Raw genomic sequence first — 24,763 nt, forward strand, 5'->3', positions numbered from 1 at the left:
ACTATTGATTTCTGAACATAATGCATCACAAGATACTGGTCTCTGTCCAGAAACCGGCCTGCTGGCTTCCTCTCTTATTGTGAAGCAATTCTCTGTTCTGCTTTCTGCTTTCAGAACGCTGAGAGCTGTTGTTATTTCACTGATAGAATTCATACATGCAACTTGCACCTGACTTGATTTTTACAGCTTTCCCTGCTGATAGCTGTAGTTCTGAGTTTAACTGCAGCATCTCAGCCAGCTGGTGATTGGAAAAGGCCTGGAAAGTCTTTCCCTGATTGACAATTCCAATTCCCTGCTATTACAGGCAGGCATACCATGTCACATTCCTCATAAACTCAGTGAGCTCCAGCATCAAAAAGCTTTTAAGGTAACCCTAGTGACTACTTGTTTCAGTAGAAGATTGTTCTTAACCTCTACCCTCCCCAAAGGAGTTTTGATTATTTGCACACTTCCTGTTGTGCACTGATTTGTTTTCACAAAGACAGATAAAGCGATGGCTTCTTAGAACTCCTTTTATAAGTTTGACATGTAGTTAATTCTTTGCTGTAGATGATTAATGCTCTGGCAGAGCACCTGGAGCAGGGTAATATGCAGAATGAAATGGAGAAATCAGAACTGATGTCGATTTAGTCCTAATAGCAAGTGAATGGCAGGGTACCTGACTTCTGATCTGCTTTCTAATGTAACAGTAAAGACTACAGGATGAAACACATCCTGGCATTAGAACAGAATTTAACAACTGCCTCATCACCATAGCATCTCACTACAGAGAGCTGAATTTCTTCCAGAGAGAGCACTCACTGATGAGTGCAGCACACCACTGTGTTTTGAAGAGCATTTCCAAGCACTGGTGAGCCAAACTTTGAATGTGCTAATCTGCAACAAATCAGTGATCACCAATGCTCTATATTTTGTCTCTGAGGAAAATTTTTAGAAAGCAGAAAAAATTATCTACAGCCAAGGAAGGTGCGAGTCACAGGCTGGGAACTTCAGAACTTGAGAGGCCTGTTTTTGTTTTTAGGTTTTGGAAGTGTCCTGGAGACCTCATGCCACCATAACCTGAAATTCTTACAACCTTGTAGGGAATGGTACAGATGGGAAATCCACACTGGGTCAGCATTTCAAACATCCGAACTTGATGGTTTCTAATTGAACAACATCCAATTTGTCATAAAAAAGTGTGCAACCAACTACAAATATCCATACCAATATTATGTGTTTGGGAGGTGCAAATCACATGCTGTCATTTTCCAGCTTGGTGTTAAGTCAATATCTAAACCAGATGCAGTGGTGGCATGTGTTTGTTTTTTTTTCTAATTAACTACTATGAAAATGCTTTTGGTCTCCTGGTAAAAAAGACATGGGAACTCATCAAGAAAATACTACCCTCATAAAGGCCACGCATGCATCATGAGCTGTTCATTACAGAAGCTTTTGAAACTGTGAATAATTTCTACTCTCTGGAAGAAATGAAAGGCACATATCAGCACAGGTGACAGGAGGAGAAGGGATCCCTTGTCTCACAAGTGAAGAGGGACACACTTGGTTCTGCTACATGGTCAGCCCCTGCAGAGGAGTTCAGAGACTGTCTGGATGCATGCGTTTTAACTGTGAAAAAAAAAAAAAAAGAGAGAGAAAAGTTAGATAAAGGAGCATAAAAAAAATAGTGAGTAAACAATTCCAGGGTTTAAATTAAACAACAACAACAACAAAGTAAGCCACCAAACCTGGCACATTTTGGTGGGCAGAAATATATCTTCATAGGAAACACATCTTAGACTTCAGGAGATGATATAAAATAAAAATATTTTTTATTTCCAGTTGTTGCAATCCAAATGCAATTACATTTTTAGGATCTAGACACCAAACTTGGAGCCCAAACCTTAAAACTTTTACTTTGCAATCAGAGTGGTTTGCCATTGGGCTCCCCAACAAAACACGGCAAAACTTTTAAGTAAAAGCTTCAGCACGAGCTCTGCCAAACTAAATTTGCAGAAACAATGACCAGCTGTGGCTGCGAGTCATAAGGCTGCTCTCAGTGTTCAAGAGCTCTTCAGACAACTGTAATTGGGTGGTCACTACAAGGTCATGATGTCTGAGATCGTTCTCAGTCAATACAGAATCCCTTGCAGAGGACCTCAGGGTTACAGCACAAAAGAGACACACTTATTCTCCGATTAGAGGAAGTTTATTTTACTAAGTCAACAGAAAAAAAATACAAGCACGGAATGACTAGAAAGTCTCAAAAGATCAAGGATAAAATGAACAAACAAATCTGCCCTACCACTCCATGACAGTGCATACGCAGGCAGCAGGGACTTACTGCATTCCTCGGGACATAGAAATCCCAAATGCACGTATGCCAGCACAATCATCAGCGTGAGACAGCTGACCTCTGTACCTTTTCAACAGTCTCTAACATGGCTCTCTGTGCTGTTCAGGCAACAGAAGTTTCTTTTCAGCAGACCCCTTGCATATGAGTCCTACTGAACCTTAAAAACAGGCATGCCTGTCAGTATTTTCATGAACATCAGTGGATGTAAGCAGCCTCCTGAAATTAAGAAGGTGCTTTGCAGAACTGAGCCGGCAGTCAGCAAGCAAGTGGATCCCCAGTGACATGCACCACTGGGGTAAGTAGATTGATACCTGGAACTTGCCTCTTCTTTTCTTTCCTCTGACACAACAGCCAGCACTGCCTGCCTGCCAAGCAGAGGAGTAGGGTGGAAGACCCTTTAAAGCACTGCCTGCACCCCACAAATTCCAGTCCACATTTCAAAGAATGGAGATGCTCATCTACATCCCACAGGTGTTGCTAATTTCTGTGCCAGAGGCTGAGGAATTACATGTGCATTTCTTCAAAGCCTACTACAATATCCATAGCATTCCTGCATTTTGGGGTCGATGATAAGTCTCCAACAAACAAGATTTACTTTTCTTCTTTTTACTCTGTGAGATCTCTCTAAGTAAGGCTCTTGAGAAATAACCTTTACAAGCTGTGCTGGTCATGATCAAAGTGAATGTCTTCTGCCAGCATCATTTTTGAGGAAATAGATCAAATGCCAGCAATTCAAAATCCTACTCCCCTTTCTCTCTGTCTACTTTTCCTTCCCCTGCACTCTCCTACCTTACAAGAGACAAACAGGACTGTAGATCTATGATCCGCCAAGGATTTTACTGTTGGTCCCCACCTATTCATGAGCACTTCTGACTACCTATATCACTTCCAACCTTTTCGTGCTAAAAGCTTCAGCATTTCAACCAATCCAAAGCTTTTTATTTTTTGTTTGTTTTTTGTTTGAACTGTAAACTCTGAGTTGAGGATTGTGTACTTCTGCCTTCGTGTTTATACAGTGCTGAAGACAATGGATTTACTCTTGGTTTGTCATTAGGCACCACCAAAACAAATCTAATGACAACAGCCTGAACTACCTGCTCCCACCCACACCCAGACATGAAGCCCTGTAAAGTATCACATCACTGCTGACAGTCCCTATTTAACGTGAAACAATAACCGCCTCGAGCACGAGAATTTTAAACATCTTTCTCAGAAAAAAATTCATTCACATGATTGTATCTGCACACCGTGATCTGCTCAGAGGGAAAAAATGTGTTTATGGATGTAGGTGAGGCACGCTCTCACAGATGTGAATATAAACAGGCTGTGCCATGCAGGTAATTCTATTCTGATGTTGTCAGCTCTGGTAACCCTGGGTACGAATGATATCAATGAAATCTGCACTACATGTAATCCTGGGTACCAAGGTCATCTTCATTAACTTGCATGGAGAAAACCAAGCTGTGGCTTTAGATGATTCTGGGTTTGTTGGCTGCAGTTGCAATGATCCAGGCACAGGAAAGGACTGCAGGGTTCTGAGAGGTCTGGTATTACCATGGTAGGATATAGGGGCACTTGCTGCAGTAAAGCTTCATAAATCTGCAGTTATCACTTTGCTATATTTGACACTTTTCCTTTAGAACAAAGCCATCTGTTATGAAGGGCTCTTGCAGTAAGTGGTGAAGGATCTCAGGTACTTCTGCTCCAGAGGAGCTAAGCAGGTGACGTGTCAGTCAGTGGTCCCTCATTGTCACTGCTATCTCTCATTCCACTAAGCATCAGTTCTGATTTGGTCTCTCCCCAGATGACACAGTGACTAGATTTAGATGATGAGTACACATCTTATCCATCATAAGTCCTATAAATAGTCGTTACATCCATGTACAGTACCTTACTGAACTATTTATAGCATGATCCAAAGCCTCCTTGAAGCTAATGGTAAGGATTCTACTTGCCTTACAGGGCTTCAAATCAGGCCATTACGAACTCCTCACCTCTAGAACATATGGCCATGCTCTTCCAGGCCTATCACAATGTGCATGGTAAACCATGATCTCTAATAGACTTCCATGTGGACCTTTTGATTTTTTCATCTGTGGATAAATCATCTCAATGGAAGAGAGGAGAATTAGAGCACCAAATGGAAGCAGGCAGTTAGAAGGGATAGAAGCAAGGAGTCTATCTTCTGCTTTGCTGACTACTATAAGAGAAAGATTAGAGAGAAAGCTCTCTCTAAGGAGATAACTGCTGGGGGGCACCAAGTCCTTTGGCTTGAAGCTTGTTTTCTGTATTGAAATGCACTGGGTGCACCTATTTTCTTTGTTTAGTGTTTGTTATTGTGTCACCTACCTTGAAATGCGAATGGCAAGTCCTGAGAGGATGACTATGCTCAGTCCTTCTACACAACACATGTATCATCAGAATTAGGCTGTGTAAACTTCCTTCAGTGAAACTCTCAGAGCAGATAAGACTCTACTTTCCACAGCAGCAGGGAGGAGGGACAGCTAGATGTCCCAGGTTAAAGGACTGGGTGACAAGCCTGTTTTGTAACTCCCTTTCCAGCCCTGGCTCACTGGGACATAGTTTAATGGGCATGAGAGTGATGGGTATTGGTTGGACTTGATGATCTTAATGTTTTTTTCCAACCTTAATGATTTCTATGATGATGTCTGGTAGAAGCCAGTGAAGACAGTGTTACTGATACCTGCATAGTGCCTGATGACCCTACTAGCCCAACAAGATCCAATAGAATGGTTTCAGCTTGAGGGAAATTATAATTCAAATATAAATAAAAGGAAGTGGTATAGGGAGAATGTTTAAAAATGAGAGTTTTGGACAGAAATCTTAATGGTAGCACTTAGCTTTATCCAGTTTCCTGTAGACAAAGTGGGAGTTGCATGAACTGAAGGAGATGATAAGGAACATCTTCCCTGCCATTCTTACCATGCAACAGTGAAAAAGCAGAGATAGGCATGCTGCAGGAATCTTCATCCCTCTGTTACTCAGTGTTCTGAGTAACAGACACACTTCATACCCTGACCTCAGTAGGCAGAAAGGAGGCAGCCCTGTACTCATAACGAGGGAACTAATATCAGTGTAACAGGCCACATATTAGCACAGAACTGTGGGCAGGAAGAAGGCCTTGAGGGGTCTTGCTGGTGGGACCAGGGTGTCAAGACAGCCTCACTGTCATGCTGAGGAAAGGGAGAAGGGAATACAGAGAAGAGGCACGAGAGTCAAAAATTTTCACTGCAAATGGCAGCAAGGGAGACCTGACAAAAACAAGCACACCAAGATGAACAAGGGAGAGCTGGAATCATCTGCAGCTGGGGAAAGAAGATGTACAGGGTGAACAGGTAAAGGAACAGGGTGAGCAGCCTGCCTCTCAGAGCAATTACCAAAGCTGTCTGCAGCAAAATAATAACAAACTAAAGCTCAAGGAAAGAGGCCAAGAAGTAAGATCCTGGATGGAAGAGATGCCAGAGGTGCTGGATGCTTAGGAAAAGGCTGTATGAACTCCCTCTCACAGGGCTGGCAAACCTGTCCTGTCTGAATCAGTTTGAGCCCCGAAGCAGCAGAGTTAATTTCCTTTCTGCTGCAATCGTAGCAAGTCTAATTGTGGATATTATTATTCATATAAGTATCTAAAAAAGGAGATGGTCTGGAGCAGCTGGAGCAGAGCTGTGGAAGGTGAATGTTAATGTTAATGTTTTTATTGAGGCCTAAGCACTGAGTTTAGGTCTTTTCATCTTTCCCACAAATAAGACGAGCAGACAACAGAAGAGCGCATTAATAAAACTGAGTGACCCTTCTGGAAACTCTGCTTCAGCAATCACAAAAAGGCAAGTAGCTGGACGTATCCCTTGCTGCCAGCATTCTCATTTAGCCCCCTCCACAGAGAGGAGGAATCATTCCCTTTATCACAACCTCAACAAATCTGTCACCTTTTTTGTGCTGAAAAGCATCTGCAGATACCTGTTTTCTCCAAGTGCGATCTTTCAGAAACTAGGAGGCAGCCCAAGCAACCTCAGACAAAACCAAACCAAGCTTGAGGCAGTGCACTCAATAGTCATTCTGGAGAACACCAGCATTAGTTTCTGCAGAACTACGGGGTCAGAGGCTTTGATGTCCTCCCTGAACCCTTGGAACAGTATCAGAGAAGTGGAATGGCTTACTACCACAGGTGACGTATGTTGTTCACTGCCTTTAATACTGTGGAAGTTACGGGTTCGACAGACAAAATAAAAGAAAGAAAAAATGATCACCAAGTGTTATGGTTTAGTTAGAAACAATATAAGTCTATTCTTTTGTTTCTTTGTTTTGTTGCTGAAACTTTTTTCTTTTTTGTAAATTTACTCCAGTCACCGGAAAGCTTGAAGTCAACCGTAAGCACAGTGTGGCGATGAGTGAGATCCATCTTAAGCTGACATCTTGGCCACCTCCCAGATCTGGGCCTCATGCACTCAGCCTAGAGGTGAGTGGTTCTCTGGGACTTCTGATGACGTTCAACTTTGCAAAAATGATGAACTCCTCCCCAGAGCAAAGCTCGTGGCTCAGTTAACTCCCTACCCCAGGCATGTTCTAGCCCCCAAGCTAGAAAGTAGCAAGTTAGGATTTTAGAAGAATCTTGAACTGTTCCAACAGGTGGTAAAGGAAAAATGCCATCTTGGATGGCTCCTTGAGGAGCAGAAGAACCCTGTTCACTGTTACCTGATCAGCTGTGTCCTCAGCAATTCACAGGAAAGATTTCACCAGCTCATTTGTGTTTTCCATTCTACTGTCTGCCTTCAGGCTTTCATTGTGTTATTTTTGAATGCACAGTCCAGGGTTGCTTTGGTGTTATTTACGCAATCCTTGGAGAGTCTGATCAAAATCCAAGTGCCTGAGGAAGACTTAATGGTAAGGTTTAGGGGACTCTTTTCCACTGAAGTTCAGCTCCTCTTCCCCACACTGCTTTGCTCTTGGCTGATAATAGGCTGATCAGTGCAAAGGCAGGGAACACAGCCTGCCTAAATCCAGCCTGCACTCTGTGGCAACAGATACCCAGCAAACAGAAATATGCCTGAAAGAAGCTCTCCCACTGACATTTGTGGGGAATTTCTTCATGGATCATCAGATGAAGTTGTTCACTCAAACCCTTCCTTTCTCTTTCTTTTTTATTCCCTTTGGTTCTGGCACTTGGAAAGTGCATCTGGATTTTCTAAGGATGTCGCTATTTGGGTTATGATATTTGGGTCAATACTCACCTACTGTTTACACAGACTAAAAGGTTTTGCTTCCGGGGTAAGCAAATTACAAAGCCCTGGATGCAACCCATTTGCCAAGATACACAATTACAAGAGATGGGCTTACAAGCCTAGCCTGTCCAGAAGTCCTCTTTACATCAAATCTGGGACATCATTCCTTTAGCTGTAGCCTGCTCCAGGAACTGCTCCTGTGGCTCAAAACATCCAGGGTAAAGACCCTTGCTCCTTCCCCTGAGCCTTCTTCCCTGCCTAATGCTGGCTAATGCTGTTGTGCTACCGCAAGTGCTGAAGTCAGCTGCTTAGTGACAAGCAGTACTTTGACAGGTTTCTTTTCAGGTGCTTTATGAACTCATTGCTGGCTTAAAGTGTATGGCAAGTTTTACTCTTCCTAATTGCCATGCCCTTCTATAATGAAGAGGAAAAGAGCGGTAGGGAAATTACCATTGCTCAGATGACTCAGGAAACCAGTAATGAGAAGTAGAATCTCTCACCACAGTGTTACCAGATCACAAGTGAGTTAGGTGTGTTTTCATGACCAGTCTGAGCCAATCCAAGTCGGACTGTTGCCAAGATATGTAGCATTGCTTTTTTTGCTCCTGCCCATGAGTTCCCTTCTCTTCTCCTGTGCTAGCTGTAGGGCTCATGCATCTGGGAGACCAAGTGCTCCAGGCTGATCCAGCTAAACACTCCAGTCAGCAGAAAACAGGAAAAAGGGGAAGAGTTCCCTCACCTGAGTGCTCAACTGCACAATCTCCAAGGTGCACAGGTGATGAGGCGGGAATGAATGATGTAGGGCTGAGTCACCACATGCAGAGGTAGTACTGGATTAGATTGCCTTAAGCCAATGATGAAAGCAGAGAAAAAAAAAAATCAACAAAACCAATATATTTTTCATCTAGGAATTAAAAGTCTATCCATTTGTCATCATTATGCTGTCTGAAGTCTTTGTAATAATTACTACAAACCTAAACGATGGCACTCATCTCTACTCATTTATCTAGCTAGTTTAAGCTGGTTTCTCAGATCTGTCTGCTTCGCAGATCCCTCCAGTCAACAGAGAAAGAAGCTTCCAGAAGAGGACGTATCTCATCCAAACACAGGCATTTTAGGAGACTGAGCCAATCCTCCAAAGATGCTCTTGAATTTTGTGAAAATTTGAGCTCTGTCTTCCAAGATATCTGGATTTCACATCCCATCTTGTTCTTGCCTGGATCAGAAATCCCTATTCTACAAGGGACCAGGCTGAACAGTGCAAGTGCTTTCCTACTCATATATTCTCATTGAGAGTGAAGTGCTCTTCTCCGCCTCTCCTGTGCTGGGACTGCACGTGCAAGGGGCCGGATAATTTCTTCAGCGTGTTTTGGATCGGGCTTGTTGGGCCAGTAGCAGGTTCACAAAGGTAGGATCTGTGACATCATAAGGATCATCCCAAAAACAAGCTGACATAAATGACAAAACACTAGATAGATGGGAAGTGCACAGTTTTCTGAGCTCCATGTGAGGAAATGAGGCAGAAGTATATCCTTCCAAAGAGCAATTGATTTGGGGGATGGGAGAAGGAAACATTATTTCATTAATAGTTGTTAACAGCAGCTTTCCCTCCGGAAGTTTTTTCTGCTATCTTAAGGCAAGGTCTATGCGTGTATAACTTAAAAGATCTGGTATGGAGATTTTGATCATAATGACTTAATTAAATGAGGTGTTTTAGGAGTTTAATACTACATCGTTGCTGATGGCTGGCTGATTGTTTTACTTGCCTTTGATCAACTGTGTGAGTGGAGGGTCATCCCAATCACCATGGGCCTACAGTATCTGTCATCACCCCTCCGTCCTATTTGTCTTGCGTGTGTATGCAGAAGGCCTGCTTTTGATGAACTGTGAAAGGAAAGATGAACTGTTGTAATGAAAACATTCCCTCCCCAAGATCCTCTTTAGACAACGTTCAATTGGTTTGACCTTGTCCCCCCTTGCAGAGGACGGTAATGATTCCTGCAGATGGCTGGGTCATTCCTTGGACACTTGGGATCGAGGGAGCCGGATTCTCCGTGCCTGTTTACTCTCCAGCTATGTAGGCTGCAGCTGGGAAATGCAAGAGTTGCACTGGCTGACATACCTGAGATAGTTGCCATCTAGTCAGTTGGAGTCCTCAGATATCCTGGGCTGCCTATTTATACTGAGGGGACTTCTCCTAGGTTCATGGCACATGCGTACTCAGTGCACGCTAGCTCACCAAGGAGATCTGGACCTCTTGGGACTACAAAGGCATGGCCTGGGGGAAGCCGGTCAAGCTCAACCTTCCTTGCACAACTGCCTGTAAGCTTGCTTAGGGCAATATGCACAAGCAAAATGCATACCTACTTGCCTAGCCCTGCTGCTTTTCTCATTCTTCCTCTACTTCAGAAGTTTCTTGAAAATGCAGATTTTGCATGTGTGGCAGTTATAAGGCATCTGATACTTGGGCACAGGCCAAACACTGACCATTTTTGCTTTGTCATGCTTCAGTGAAGCAAGAATGCCACTGTTTCTCTTGGAAATGGCACAGCTAACAGCATCTTGGTACCTACAAAAAGGAGTCTTTTGCCAGATGCTGCTGTCTGCAGCTCAGACTGGCGGGGTAGGCTTTTCTGCCTTTGCAGCATGGGTCACGTAGGTATGACCCATTTGATCACATTTCCTTCAATTTCAGGTGCTTTAGATATTAGAACCTGAGCTGGCTTCACTTCTCTTGGCCTTTGTGATAGACGCATAATTGTTTAGTCACCTGAAAGACTGCAGCCTTGTCACTCATTCAAAGTCAAGAGCTCTACACCAGTTTGACTGTTCCAGGTCGGATATGAGAGCAGCCAGAATGCTTCACCTTGTGTCAGCCCTAGTGCATGCTAGCTCCACAGTCTGCCTGCAGTGCACTTAGCCTACAACTCCCCATCAGTGTCACTAGGAAGCAGTGCTGCCAGTGGAGGTTTGCAGATTTGTGACATTCATACAGGCAGAATTCCTCCTTGGCCTTTAGAGATGTCCTGATTGAGCAAGAGCTGGCAGGGTTGGCAGCAGAGAAATTGAGCATGGCATTGCCACGCTCCAGACCTTCTTCAGACCAAGAGATTTTGATTGGACATAAGGAAGACATTTTTTACAGTCAGGGTGGTGAGGCACTGGCACAGGTTGCCCAGAGATGCAGTGGATGCCCCATCTCTGGAGACACTCAGGGTCAGGCTGGACGGGGCTCTGAGCACCTGACAGAGCTGTATGTGTCCCTGTTCTAAACTTACCCAAATTTTGATGAACAAGAGAAAAAGACATCCCTCCAACCAGCATCTGAAGCAGTACAATGAGGCTACAGCCCTGAGCTGCACTTGTCTAGCTGCTGTGTGAGTAGCAGTTGGAGGTGCGTGCAGAAACAGGCATCCGGAGATTACCTGCTTCAGTAACTTGGGTTGGGTGTTAACTACCCAGAGTAAACACTCCAACTGCAGGTTTGTGAAAAGACTTAATATCCTTTGTTGTTTTTTTTTTCTTTCCAAAGAACAATTCAGCCGCATCTTAAAGCATCTGTATGTCCTGTATGTACAGAACAGAGGGCGAAACTGAACTCAGTAACTGTTTCACTAAGCAGCAACTGGAAGAGGATAGGAGGAACAATAGGGCATTTATGCAATGCTCCATATGCATCAGCCCCAGCCATCTGGGATCCAGGTGATCCGTGCTCCCAGCGACACCCCAGGCACACAGAATGTTACCCGGTGCTGACCTGTGTTCATATCAGTTACATTTGTGATACAGCACAACAAAGTGAGGTGTCCAGGTCTTGCTGGAAGGAATAACCAGATATATAAAAATGACTGGCCAAAAATAATTATATATATATATATATATATAATTCCACAGAAACAAAATTCCAAAAGAAAACTAAACACTGAACTTGGTCAGCTGAACTATCAGACAGTGTTCTCTGAGCGCTGCCTTGATGCCAGTACTAGTCTAGTCAGAGGGAAAACTTTATCCTCAGCGCATGTCAGCAGATCAGTCCAAGAGTTCCATATCCCAAGTATTGACAACACCAAGTATGGATCCTGCTTGCACAGAAAGATCTTCATGTTTAATTTGAAATTAAGATTTTTTCATTCTGATTTTTTTTCAAAACAAGAGCGATGGAGCTAAAGTTCTACACAACTAGCAAATTAAATGAAAAAGAAGCCCCTTTGAAAGCTAAAAGCTTCAAATGCACTGCTAATCTTCAAAACTTTGCAGATAAAAGAAAAAAAATATCCACCCATTTCTGGATTTCAATGAAATCAGAAATTGCATGCTCTGCACTCCCATATAAATGTCAAATCTCGCACCTCATCAGCATTTATCCTTATTCCCACTTAAAAATGAATCTGTCACAGATGAAGTGGAAGGTCAAACGAGCTCATTGGCCCCTGGCTGGTGCGTGCTTCGCAAAGCTAAATTCCAGAAGAGTACAGAAGAGGACAAAAAAGATGCAGAAGAGCAACAGAAAGGAGCTCAGCTAGGGAAAAGAGGAGAGCTGCTTTTTGCAGAGATGTCCGAAATGCCTAAACCAGCCTGATGCTCACACCAGCTGAGCCAAACTCTGGCCTCCCTGGGGAGTAGCATCGTGGTGGCCATACCCTGGGGAGCTCCAGTTCAATGATAACCATTTGTGGGGCTCTCACATTAAGCACAGTTGCTTAATGTTCCATCATTAAAAATGGATAGGACAAAAGAAAAGTAAAGCCTAAAAATTAAAAATACAGGCTCAGTGAACTTGCTGAGAAGGCAGCTTCTTTGCTGGATCTTAAACCCTTGCTCATCTCACCGTGTTTGTTTCTGTGAAGGTGTGCATGTTGTTCTACACACATCTAATATATGCATGGCAGTGTGCCTCTTGGCTTTTTTTTCTTTTTATTTAATCTTTGACTTGACAGCGTTGGAACTTGCTTCTCTGTGAAATCGGAGGAGGAGGGATTGTTGTGTGCGTCAGGTTTTGCTGTTGTTTTGTTTCTTTCCCTTTTATTGAGTTACATAAAGAATCCCAGCAATTCCTGGCTGCTCCTGAGTGCTCAGGTGTCCATTTGTTTATTTTTGTTGGATTCATGTTGTACTTGGTGCAAAGACCACTGCACTGGCCACCACTGGATGGATGGTTTAGGATGCTGATGAGGAGAGCTGGTCCAGCAAGGAGCCTTATTTTTACAACAGTGGAGAAACCTGCCCTTCACTTTAGTTTGGTTGGATTTGTAACATCCTCTAAGCATTTTTAATTTGGGATTTTCTTCTGGAGGATCTCAGGATGAACAACTTCCCTAAAACCCTCTTCCCATCAAACAACAATTCATAAAACCATAGAAGTGCCCAGGAACAAAATACCCTCTGGACAATTAATAGCCAGCTTTGTGAATTTCTGCTTTGATAACAGAAATCATACAAAAAACTGAGCTGAAAGAAACTTTTGAAGGTCATCTTACTCTTCCACCAGCCTCCAGATAGGATCCGCTGTGTTGAAGGTGCTGGATTTGGGATTGTTACCTGAGCCATTGCTCAGACCTTCCCATGGCAGTGCTTTCACACAGCTAATCATCCCAGCAATTCATGAGTCTCACAACTGGAAAATGTCTCTTAACATCTCACCTGAATTTCCTCTGCTGCACTTTAAGCCCATTACTTCCTTTCCTGTCCCCAGCAGACATGAAGAGCAGTTTATCCTTCCTCTTTGCAGTAGCCTTTCACATACTTGAAGGGTGTTATCACGTCTAACTGTCTTCAATTCCCTAGACTAAACAAACCCAACTCTTTCAATCTTTCCTCATAGCTCATGTTTTCTAGCCCTCTGATCGCTCTTGTTCCTGCCTTCCTGCTGGACGCTCTCCAGTTGGTCAACAACAGTCTTGGAGCCTGATGCTCACAAGTGGACACAGATTGATTCAACAGGTTATTTCAGGTCAAAAACAGAGAAGAGTAATTTCAAAGTGGGAGATCCTCACCGTTAATGACCTACTTGCACCAGCTGCAGCACCTCTGTGAAACTTGGCTCTGGGTCAAACTGGCAGTCTCCCTGAGAAGTGGTATATTCATAGATGAATATCAGCAACTTGGATTCATCCTGGAACCTAAAAGGCAGCTGAAGCCAAAAAAAAAAAGAAAAAAAAAAGAAAAAAAAAAGAAGAAAGAAAAAATATATGGTCTCTGAAGACCATATAAAAAACATCCTCTCAATAGTCTGTTAGTAGAGAACTCAAGAATAAATGGCATTTCTCTGTTGTCGCAGAACAGGGGCTTCTTCCCTTCCATTTCCCAAGGCTTATTCTTCAGCTGAAGGAACACACATGTATGTGTAATACTGCATTTGCAAAAACTCCAAAGCAAGCCCCAGAAAGACTTGTCGGTACATTCAGCACTGTGCAAAGCCTGGAGGGAAATGAACTTACTTTCAAAATCACAGCATATTGGCCTCTAAGCAAGGAGGATGGGCTTATTCACTAGAGCACGCTGACATACAGCTCTTGGGCTGCTGGTCATGCTGCTAGCTCTGTGGCCAGCACTGGGATCCTTGCAGCATGCTTCATCGTGTGGTGTGGATATGCCCTAAGGAGCTCATTGGGTTGTGGGAAAGGTTCTTACTCCTAGAGTCAGTTTTCAGGGTAGAAGGATCTCTGCTGTCTGGCTTTCTTGTCAGGTTGCAGACTTTTTCCCTTGAAATTGCTCTTTCCAAACTAACCTTAACACCCCTCAAAGAGCACTTCATGAGCCAAAATCTTTCACTTCTGTCAAGAGAAGACAATGGAAGGACGTGTCAAAACAGCTATGCTGTTACACCTCAGGCAAGGCTCAGCTCTCTTCTGGGGAACTGCTCCATTACATATTGGCTAGGATTTGTGCCAAGATTTGTCAGTTAATATTTGCAAAATTTAATCACAACAGCCCAGATTTTGCACTGCTTTAATCCCATTGAATTGTTCCTTAGTCTGCGGCAAGTGCCTCCTGTTTCAGTTAGACCGTTCATGGTTATGGGTGCTTTTGAGTAAGAAAGGATCAAAACCTCCTTCTGGAAATTGGGTTTCAAAATGTCTTCATCCAAACCAGAACTGCATTTCAGCTTCTGAATCCATAATATATTATAAAAAGGGAAGGTTTAAATGAATACCATACCTGGACCACTGTAGCAAATGACTGTGAGAACCAGACTTGCTGGGAAGAGGAGATGAGTGCAGCTTGGCTCTTTGCAATGCATCTCCCTGAAAAGTACCTCCTTTAAATGAAAGAGAGATCAAATCAGAAAAATAAGCAGGACCTACTTCAAGAGGCAGGATTGCCTCCTGAGTGCCAGATAATAATAAACGATGTGTTTGTAATCCAAAGCAGAGAGACACTGGCATTTTCTTTGACATCAAATGCAAAAAGGGAACAAATCGTTCTGTAAAGTGCTTTTACAATGCAAGGTGAAAGATCTTTCACTAGAGAGAAGATAATCTCTGGGGATGGCTGTTTGTATCTTTTCATTTCACATCAGCATGAAGAATCTGGCAAAAAGAAGTGTAAACGTACCTAATAGCACATAATTTGAGGAAGAAAAGAGATGAAACTACTGTTAAGAAGAGTCAATAAAAATATATATATATCCAGGAAGGAGAAGAAACAGAAGGGGAAAAAGCTTGTAAGCAAGGAAGAACTGTACTTCTTTGTGCTAAGGTTTTTTATCTCAGCCCAAAAGCTCCTTCTGAATGTAACTGCACAGGGGGGAAATCCCACCTTCTCCAGGAGGCAGCCGCTGTGGGACCGGGTGGGTGCTCCCTGCAGCAGCAGCAAGGGGCTGCCAGGGAAGCACAGGATCCATGCAGCCCAGCTGGGAGAAATTAATTCCAGAAGAACAGAGCTGACTCAGTTATAATTTGACCAGACTACTCTGTATAACTCCTCCACAGACACCAAATGCCCTTCAGAGTGATATGAGGGCAACTTTGAAAGTAATGCCTTCTGTGTTAGTGGATTGGCCCACAACATTAGGGGAAGGTGGTATGGCAGCAGAGGTTGAACCTTCCTACCAATATTCCATTACGTGTTGTTGCCATGTGACAGATGGCAGCAAAGGGGCAGTCTGACACAATGGCATCTGACGTGGAAGTGCGTATGAAGCAAAGGTGTGTCACTGAATGCCTCCATGTGGAAAAAAATGGCACCCACTGACATTCACCAGCGACTGCTGAATGTTTATGGAGACCAAACAGTGGACGTGAGCACAGTGAAAGTTGGACCGTGTGGGCAACATTTTCCTAGCACCAATGCCATCGTAGCAGCTGGGAAACAGTGGGTCACCTCTGCTGGTGCAGATTTTGATGAGCATGGCATGCATGCCCTTGTTCATCACTGATGAAAATACAGAGCTAATGGTGGTAACTGTGTTGAAAAGTAGTGTTTTGTAGCTGTGAATTTGCTCTATCAAACAGAGTTATTGTGCTCTCTGTTGTAATTTCCATGAGAATGAATAGGAGGCATTACTTTTGCAGTGACCTACATATTTCATGCAATTGTATAGTCTGGGCTCAACCCTGCGCCCCGTCAGAGGGCAGGATTAAACTTTGTGCAGAACATTTTACTTCTGTGCATCAATTCCACCTTTTAAAAAGTGTGACGAGCTTTATTCTTTGGTTATTTCCTAAGGACACGTAGGCTCAGCAGCCCTTGGTTTCACTGGAACACCTGCTCTTTACAGGCTCTGCTGACTGAAGGACAAGGTAATTAGGTAACTTACCCAAAGGTCACATGGTGAGTAAAGTAGGATTAGCACTCAAGTTCCTCCTGGCAACTAGTCCTGCGCTGCGACAATTAGAAAAGGTTAACCATCCTCTTTTAGCTTTTGTTTTCCATCTTCCAGAATGTGGCAGCACGTACACAGGGCTGGGCCACCTTACATTTCCTCAGCGCTATTTTGGAAAAAGAAGAAAACACACAAGAAAGCGAACAACTCACCTCCAGAAGGGCTTTGAAAAGCCATTGTATCTGGTAGGATGTGGTGCTTAAGAGAGGACGGAGCAAAATACTGGATTAAGCTAAGCACACTGAATATGAATTCTGGAAAATGACCGGCTCCCTCGATAATCCCGAAAGCAGCACACACAGCCGCTGTGCAACACTTTGTCATGCTGCTTCCTGTCTTTGCTCAGAAGCCAGCCTGCTTCCCTGACCATCTACCCTATAGGTGAGGCAAACATTAGCAAAAACTCTGCTAGAGATGTCCTGGCTCAGCTCCTTCTTGCCTGAGACCTCTTGTCCAGGTCTCCTGTGCAGGTATAAGCCAATGGGAAGAGTCCCATTGGTACTGGGTGTACCCCACAAAATGCCTGGTTCCTCTTGGTGGGTTGCCCAAAGGCCTGGGCAGACAGCTCTTTTTGGGTGCAGCCAAGCGCTGGTCTTCCTTGGGGAAGTTTAGTGCTACTTTTGGCAAGATAGCATGAGTCATCTAAAGGACTTCTGTATATGCCATGTGGATGCCCCTTTAGACACAATTTTGGTGGCATCTAGATAAGAAAATGACCGCGCTCCGTGCTGTGTGCTTCCAAAGGCATTCAATGGGACTCTTCCTATTGGCCTGTGCAGTGTCTCTGCAGGCCAGGGACCTTGGCTGTTTCCAAGAGAGGTCAGCAGGCTCCTTCCAAAGAAGGCGAACCTTCAGAATCCTCCTCTGGTCCTTCGAGTGCCACTCCTCCCTCTTTCTCTTGCTGGTGACTGAACCTTTGTCAGCTGCTCACCATGTTGCTGTAGCTCACTGAATGCATTTCACCCACAACCTTCAGAGGCTGTGCACGTGAGACAGGCTCACCTGCCATAGTCCCAGAAGGTGCGTCCTGCACTAGGCAGTGTAACTGGGTGATGTATTTCAATTTCCCACTATAAATATAGCCCTAGGGTAAAGGGTTGCAATAAAAGAAAATCCTTTCGCCTATTGCACTATGCAGTGGCAGTGCGATCATTTATTTCCCTGCCTGCTAACTGCTTGAAATTCAGGTAGCTCTATCAGCTGAGAATTTACTGGATCATTCATCATAAAGCAGCTGTTTCAGAGTCAGTCAGGGACCACAGCTTCCCAAGTACTAGTTGTCGGGATTTGCATTACTTAAATTCACAGTCACTGAGAGTATTCGCAAAAGCGAGCCCTATTCCTAAGATGTGAGTGGGACAGCTTGACTTTAAAGAGTCAGCTCATATTTCTTATGTGTTAGAAAGAGCACCTGTTTAAACTATGTAGATCTGATGAACAGTGGGTATGTTTTGGGCACTGACCCGTTAATAGAAAGGGTGGGGCTTCGCAGTCATTAACAGCAATCAGCAACTGAAACAAGCACAATGAAATAAATCAGCATTTTCTTTAATCCTAGGTTAGGCAGGAGGGTGAAGACCAGGACTGAAATAAACTTCCAACACCTCATGTCTCATCCCCAGTTGCTGGCCCTCTCACGTGCCAAGAATTGAGACACATTGAGAACTGAGAACCTAAAAAACATAGCTGTTTCTATTCTTGCAGCAGTCCCAAGCTCTAGGTTGTTATTAATGACTCCGAACTGGCAAAAGAGTCCAGAGCAGGACATTATAATCAGAGCATCTCACACTAAGATATCATGCTATCCACTTTAAGAGTTTTTCACAAACCTCGACTGAAACTCTAAGAAGAAAGGACAAGCTTTCTCTGCACATTTTTATCAGCAAGCAATGGTGTGCTTGCATGTTTTGCCACCTCCTTGTCACTCACTGCAGAAGTACTCAGAGGGAACATTACTGCCCATCTGAACCAAAGATCTCAGCCAACTCCCCATCCCCTCATGAGTTCTTTCAGCAAGATCCTTAGATTTCACCATTTGTAAACTCAGCACAATTCTTTGGTTCTACCATTCATAAACTGATGTGCAAGCAGCTACAGCTGCTCATCTGCCTTTCTGAAAGCACCCATCCATAAACCACCTAAAATAAGCAGCTGGTGTTACCTCTCACCTACAGCTCTGAGGACATCACTGAGTTTGTGTAACCTTGGGTGGCTGCCCGCTCCTGGGGCAGTCCTGGCAAATGCAGTTCTCATCTGCTCTGTGCATTAGCATTGTCCATCTCAGCAGCCCAAAGGGTTGGCTGCAGGGTTCTGTGTGCCTTCTGAAACGGGCTCTTCCACAGCCACTGAGGTCAGAAAGCATGCCCTGTACCTACAAGACCAGTCACTCACAAAAACTGAAATGGCAGAAAGCACTTGTGTACAAAGTGCTCATGGCATTTACACAGGGCCTTGACTGGGTGCCGGACACATAATACTTCTAGACACTCTGTAAGTCATGCACAGCCCCTGCTGTATCACAGCCATGTATGGTCACTTGTGACTTGGTAATGTCATTAGAGATCACCAGCACCACCAAAAATTCTTCAGTATGGAATTGTTTTATGAAAGATCAAACCTTTTATGAAAGATCAAACCTTTCAAAAATGATGAATTTTTCGCTACATCAAAGAATTTTACTAACATTCAATGAAACGCTTTTCCTTAGATTCTGGAGGAAGGAACAAGCCTCATAAAATAATAAAAATCTTTGCATTTTATCTCCTGATGCCTCTATCTATGGAGGTATTTATATGGCCCCCATAACTGGTCTCTGGTCCTTACCTGACCTGATTAGAGAACAGATCTACTAAACAAAGCCATGATTTGTGTGCACATCGAACTGATCTTCTTAATATAGCTTTGTGGAGGAGAGAAAAACCTTCTAGGGAAGAGGAGTCACTGAAAAATGAGTTGCTGCAACAAGTTTTTTTTTTGTTTTAGAGGATGCTTGCTTGGTTGCAACAAGTTTTTTTGTTGCTTGATTGATGCTATGCAATATAAAGAGTTTATCCCTTAAGAGCTGACAGAAGAGCCAACCAAATCACCGGGGGCCTGAAACTTCACTGTACGTCTAATCTTTTGCAAAGCAAAAGCTTTCATAGACCTGAGTCTCGGCCCACTGGTGAATTCCCCATGGGTGGGGATATCAACAGAAGAGATCCTACAACCCCTGTGCAGAGAAGTGGGATAAAGGAATGTGACCAGACCCATGGTGTACCACAGGTACCCCACATGCCAGAAGAGGCATCTCTGTCCCTTTGCCACTGCCTGGCCCATGTCCCAGCATTGGGGCTGCCTTGTTCCTGTAGCCATGCCCTGTTTATGGGCAAAGGGAGTGGCGGATGAGTGCTGAGCCTCACTTCTACTTTAAAGGGGAGTGTGCACTCTGCTGATAGGAGGAAACAAGTTGCAACTTTCCTAAGAGCCACTGCCCTTGGAAGAACACCTGCACAATAAATCATTTTGGAGGATTGCTGGGCCAACCTGGGATGCTGGAACCTGTAAGCTAGCAGCACCGCAAGGCATCCCCTGCCCTGATCTCTGAAGCAATACCACGATCTGCACTGCACTCCAAAGCAGCACCCTTACACTTCCAGATGATCTCAAACACCACCTGGGACACCCCAGCCATTGACTCAGAGACGTCACTTGAAATCATGGAAGGGCTCAAGAGGCCAAGAGACTTTTTCTGCAGGGTTTATTTTTGAAACGCTTTCACTCCACTGAAGGCTGGAATGCCAAAACCAGGCACAAAACCTCTCAAAGAAAGCCCTTCCAGGCTCCAGCTCAGCGTGCCACCTGCCGTCATCATTTCTTCAACTGTTCTCAGGGGGCTCTTACAGCAGACGCATTGGGCTGCAGCCAAGTTGGCATGAAGTTTGCATGAATCTTGAGACATTTTATGACCTTAATAATGTTTAGCAGAAATAAGCAAGGCTGTTTGCAGCTCAGGCCCAACCTAGTTAAAAGCATTTCTTAGCAGGGTGGTGGGCACATAAATCAGCATCTATCCTCTTGCCTCTGTGTCATTGACCTTTCTGTGGGAGGAGAGGCTGTGCAGAGACATGTGGATTGCAGAGTACGCTCATGTGCCATTGTGCTGGCACCATATCCATTACGAGCTTCTGCCCTTATTCTTAGAGGACATGTTCCAGTAATAATATACCCCAGTGAACTTTTCCATTATGAGATCATGATTTCTTCCACAGGAGATTCAGTAGCATGTTGCAATTTGCCGGCCTTTAGTTAGGCAGTAAGAATCTTCTCACTGCAGCAATGCAATGCTGCCATTTTCTGAAGTAAAACACCGTGTCCAACCTTTTAAACAGAGATTCACTTCCACTTTTACACCTGTGAAAATGAAACTTTTCTTGCAGAAAACTGTCTGCATTTTCATATACCGCATTTTATACACCTGATTTATGCTTCCCGTCAGACAGCTCTGAAGGCCAAATACTTGGACTGACAACCATGAAAAAATTGTGAGCGCAGGGACAAAAAGCAAATGCTAATTTTGCTACTGAGATCTCTGAAAGGGAGATTTATACTTTTGAAAATGCCTAAAAAGAAACTCGTGATGTTGTGAATAAAGCGTCAATATATTTTAATCAGGACAGGGCATCACCGTTGATTTATACTGATGTAATATAATCATGCTTGTTATAATCATTTCAAAGGGAAGATATTCACAGAGAAGTGCAATAGATGACTCAGGTCTTTGTCACAGCAAAACAATAAAAACTGCAGAATTTATAGCTGTATAATCAGGTTTTTATTAACACCAAATGTAATTAGATAACAAAGTCCATCTCCTAGGCCTTTTCTCAAGACATGATCTGTCCAAAGTTCTTCCCTCAGCTTTGGTTAGCTCAGATCCTAGATTGCATGAAAACAGTTCTTGGTTAGAAAACTGCACCATACAGAGACTTAAGGAACTCTATTTGGCTGATAAAAGAGACATCTAAGTGGCAACTTGACTGGTGTTTAAAAGTGTCTGCACAAAAAGTATCTAGAAAGAGGGGTTCTTTGCTTGGAAATGTGTAAGTTGAAGTGCGAATAATTAAGAGCAGAAACAAGCCTTTAACAGCTAAGGCATTAGCACTGCAGTACATTCTCAGGAGACTTCCAGATTTTCCATTCTTTGAGGTCTTTCATTGACAACAGCTTATTTCCCCCCCCTCACCCCCCTAAAAAATAGGACAGATCATTGGTGGGACCAAATATAAAATAAAAAGATTGCATGAAAAGCTACTGCCCATGGCTTGGCTCAAGGTATTCACATAAATGTATCTAGAGCCCCAACCCACTGCCTTATCTACATCAATAGGCTGCAGATCCCTTCATCACGTCCAGTCTTGAAACATGCCTAAGGCTCTGGCTCTGACTCTGTGCAGAGGTGAAGCCTCAAACAAAACTGCTTTGTTTTTGAGCCCTTATCCCATTCTTCAGGACCATGGCTGACTGGAAGGTCTGGTGCTCCTCTGTAAGTTTAGAGTATGTGGTTGGTAGTTTGAAAATGTAATGGGCCTTGGGGTTGAGATGGGATTTGGGAACATTTAGCTCCTTTCTCAGCACGTGAAATGCAGAGCAGATGAAATTCAGATTATAAAGATCTGCACACATTTATTTCTCTCAATGTTCTCCAGTGATCTATGCTGGAGTAATTTTAAGTTTGGGTCAGCTCAACAGATACATCAGACCTGCTCCCATATGAAAATCACACTGGATTCTTCCTTCTCCCCAAAACTGATGCTAGGTCCTTGAAAAAATCTCACAAGAGTCTTCTTCAAATAGCTTTTTTTTAATCCCTTCAGTTCTTTGCCCTGTCCTATTTCCATTCTCCCGTCGCTCTCTTTGTAGATATGAGCTACGTTCCCACCGACGTCATTAGCATATCAATTGTTTGCTCCGAGGACGGTCATTATGACTCCGTTTGTCTCTGTTATTACTCGTTGCCCTTAGACTGGTGCTAGAGGCCTTGTCGGCACAGCAGAAACAGAAAACACTGTGATAGGGCAATGACCATAGCAACAACATCACATTAATCAGGGTCTGTAGTCTGTGCGAAGACAAACTTCCCAAACCATCAAACTGTATGATGCAAGAGAACATAAATTTCCCTATCAACTGAGAAACTACAGATTCCCCAAATATTCCCCCCTAGATCCTCCTTCTGCAGGTGAGAGCATGAATCCACCTTGAACAATCCCTCCTAACTCTTTCAGAGGACAATCAACACTTCATGTCACTGTAGATGTTAGAGCAAAAGACATCCAAGCCTTCTGAAGCTTTTAGTTTGCAGCTCTCATTGGGTACTGATAATTTGGTTTCCCTCAATTTAGAGAACATGCTTCAGACAGCCAAAGCTGAGCAGCAAACCTTACAAATGCCATGGGATTTCTAAATTCTGATTCTGGTGTTAGGGAAGGGATAATATTGATGCATTTATATATGTATTTATGTTAAGAATAAATAAATGTGTACTTATAAAGTGGATCTCATCATTTGTTCCGGGATGTCCAGCGACATGATTGCAAGCTGATGATGACAAAGTGCACACGGACCATCTCTACCACTGCTGATTTGTCAAGGTGGTAACACTCTCAGGGGTAAGATGTACCTCTGAGGTAAGCAGCTCAAGTTCAGTCACTCTACATTGCTGTTACTACAAGGTAACTGTGAGTAGAATCGTAGAATCATAGAGTCATTGAGGTTGGAAAAGACCAGAGAGCAAGAGGAGACCTCCTTGGGACTGAAAGCCCACTGTTTTCAGTTTGTGGACGGGGCATATTGCCCACAAGTCACAGAGTTCAACCCTCTCGGACAGTGCTTTGGGGACCTTAAACAAACAAATGGTGAGATAAGTAAAAAAAAAAAAAAAAAAAAAAAAAAAACCATTTCGTGAGGAAATGCTTGCAAGCATGACAGTAGAAGATGGCCAAATTTCACAAAACATTGGGTCAGCCAGGTTTCATTCCTGGGCCTCCTCTGAACACTCAAAAAAAAGAAAAAAAAAAAGCCCAGACAGAACTGAAGACATGAAGATGAAGAAAGCCTTCCTGAATATTGACACCGAACACAGCCTGTGCATTTAATGATGGGCTGCACCTTCCGTTCCTATCCATCAGCTAACCTTCCTGAGTGCTGACATTAAGATGCTATCAACAGAAATAAAAGATAAGATATAGGGCACGACTCACAGATAATTCAAGGTAAAAAAAACTAATTTCCATGGAGAAGGTCACAGTTCAAAAGGCATTTGTTGAGATGGGACACCCACGTTAATAACTTTCTGAAGTTTCAGCAGTTAATTGAATGTAAGAAGAAAATCAGAGTAGCATATTGAGCATCAGTGTGCCTTTATTTGCGGAGGACGCTCTCAGGTGAACTAGTGAATCCAGAGCAATATGACCGATTGCCTCTTGGGCAGCCAATAGTGGAACTTATTTGGTGTTGTTTAGAGTGCAAGTGACTGGTTCCCTCCCTAGTCCACTGGGGACCTTCCAGGCAGCAGATATTTTTTCAGTCAGCTGGATATGCAGAAACTGAGGTTCACTCCCTCTGGAAGCAGGTGAGAAGAGATCTGCAACACAGCTGCTGTTACCTGCTGTCCTCCCTGCTGCCATAGCCCAGGGCTGAAGCACAGGTGAGCAGCTGTGTCACATGCAGGGCACGTCGTATTTATACTTCCTATGATTGTGGCATCTAATAATATAGAGCGTTATAACTGCTAGATGTGTAGACTTAGTGGGTCTCTGCTGTTGCTGTTTGCATCAGCACAGGTCAGCAAAGGATCATTCTGGGGTGCTACAGTTTCAAGTGTGACTTTACGAGGCGTCAAAAATACTAGTCACCACGATGATATATTGTACACCATACTGATAGAGCTCGGGCTTGATGCCTGCTGGTGTCACTTGTTGCTTGCAGAACTTTAGAGCAGCTCTTGGCTGGTGGTGCTATGGCTGGTGGTGCCACAAGCAGAGGGGAGGTGGAGGAGCAAGGTGTCAGCAAGGCAGGACAGAGATGATACCAACAGGGAGACAGGCAAAACACTGGTGCTCTGCTGAGCAAGGAAACGGCTGAGATGAACATCAGTACAAAGATGGGGTCATTGCAGAAACGTGGCTTTGGGGAATGCCCTGCACTCTGTTCTCTATGGAAAAAGCATGGCCAGTTCCTCAGTCTGAAGGAGAACACTTCCTTCATGCCTTTAGCTTCTCTTACCTTGAGGAGGATTGGGGCTGTGAAGATGTTGCCGTGCTGAACAGCTTTCATGGTCAGGAATTTTCTACCTCTGCCTCACACTGTTTGTTTTCACATCCTTAG

At 43.7% G+C, this 24,763-nt stretch overlaps 2 long non-coding RNA genes across 3 annotated transcripts; one reads left to right on the forward strand and one right to left on the reverse strand.

Moving 5' to 3' along the window:
• Nucleotides 1-1,472: 1,472 nt before the first annotated feature.
• LOC149918927 (uncharacterized) lies at nucleotides 1,473-8,886 on the reverse strand. Its single transcript, XR_016464662.1, has 3 exons — nucleotides 8,547-8,886; nucleotides 8,312-8,416; nucleotides 1,473-1,608 (listed from the first exon to the last, which is right to left on the reverse strand). It is a non-coding gene; the product is annotated as an uncharacterized LOC149918927 (long non-coding RNA).
• LOC149918928 (uncharacterized) lies at nucleotides 2,503-18,078 on the forward strand. Of its 2 annotated transcripts, XR_016464661.1 has the most exons (4): nucleotides 2,503-2,630; nucleotides 6,697-6,809; nucleotides 16,454-16,777; nucleotides 17,955-18,078. It is a non-coding gene; the product is annotated as an uncharacterized LOC149918928 (long non-coding RNA). The 2 variants fall into 2 exon arrangements; XR_016464660.1 differs by lacking the exons at nucleotides 16,454-16,777; nucleotides 17,955-18,078 and adding an exon at nucleotides 16,240-16,345.
• The last annotated feature ends 6,685 nt before the right edge of the window (nucleotides 18,079-24,763 follow it).

This window comes from Phasianus colchicus, chromosome 2, assembly GCF_987193195.1.
Source record: "Phasianus colchicus chromosome 2, bPhaCol1.hap1.1, whole genome shotgun sequence".
Classification (NCBI taxonomy): domain Eukaryota; kingdom Metazoa; phylum Chordata; class Aves; order Galliformes; family Phasianidae; genus Phasianus; species Phasianus colchicus.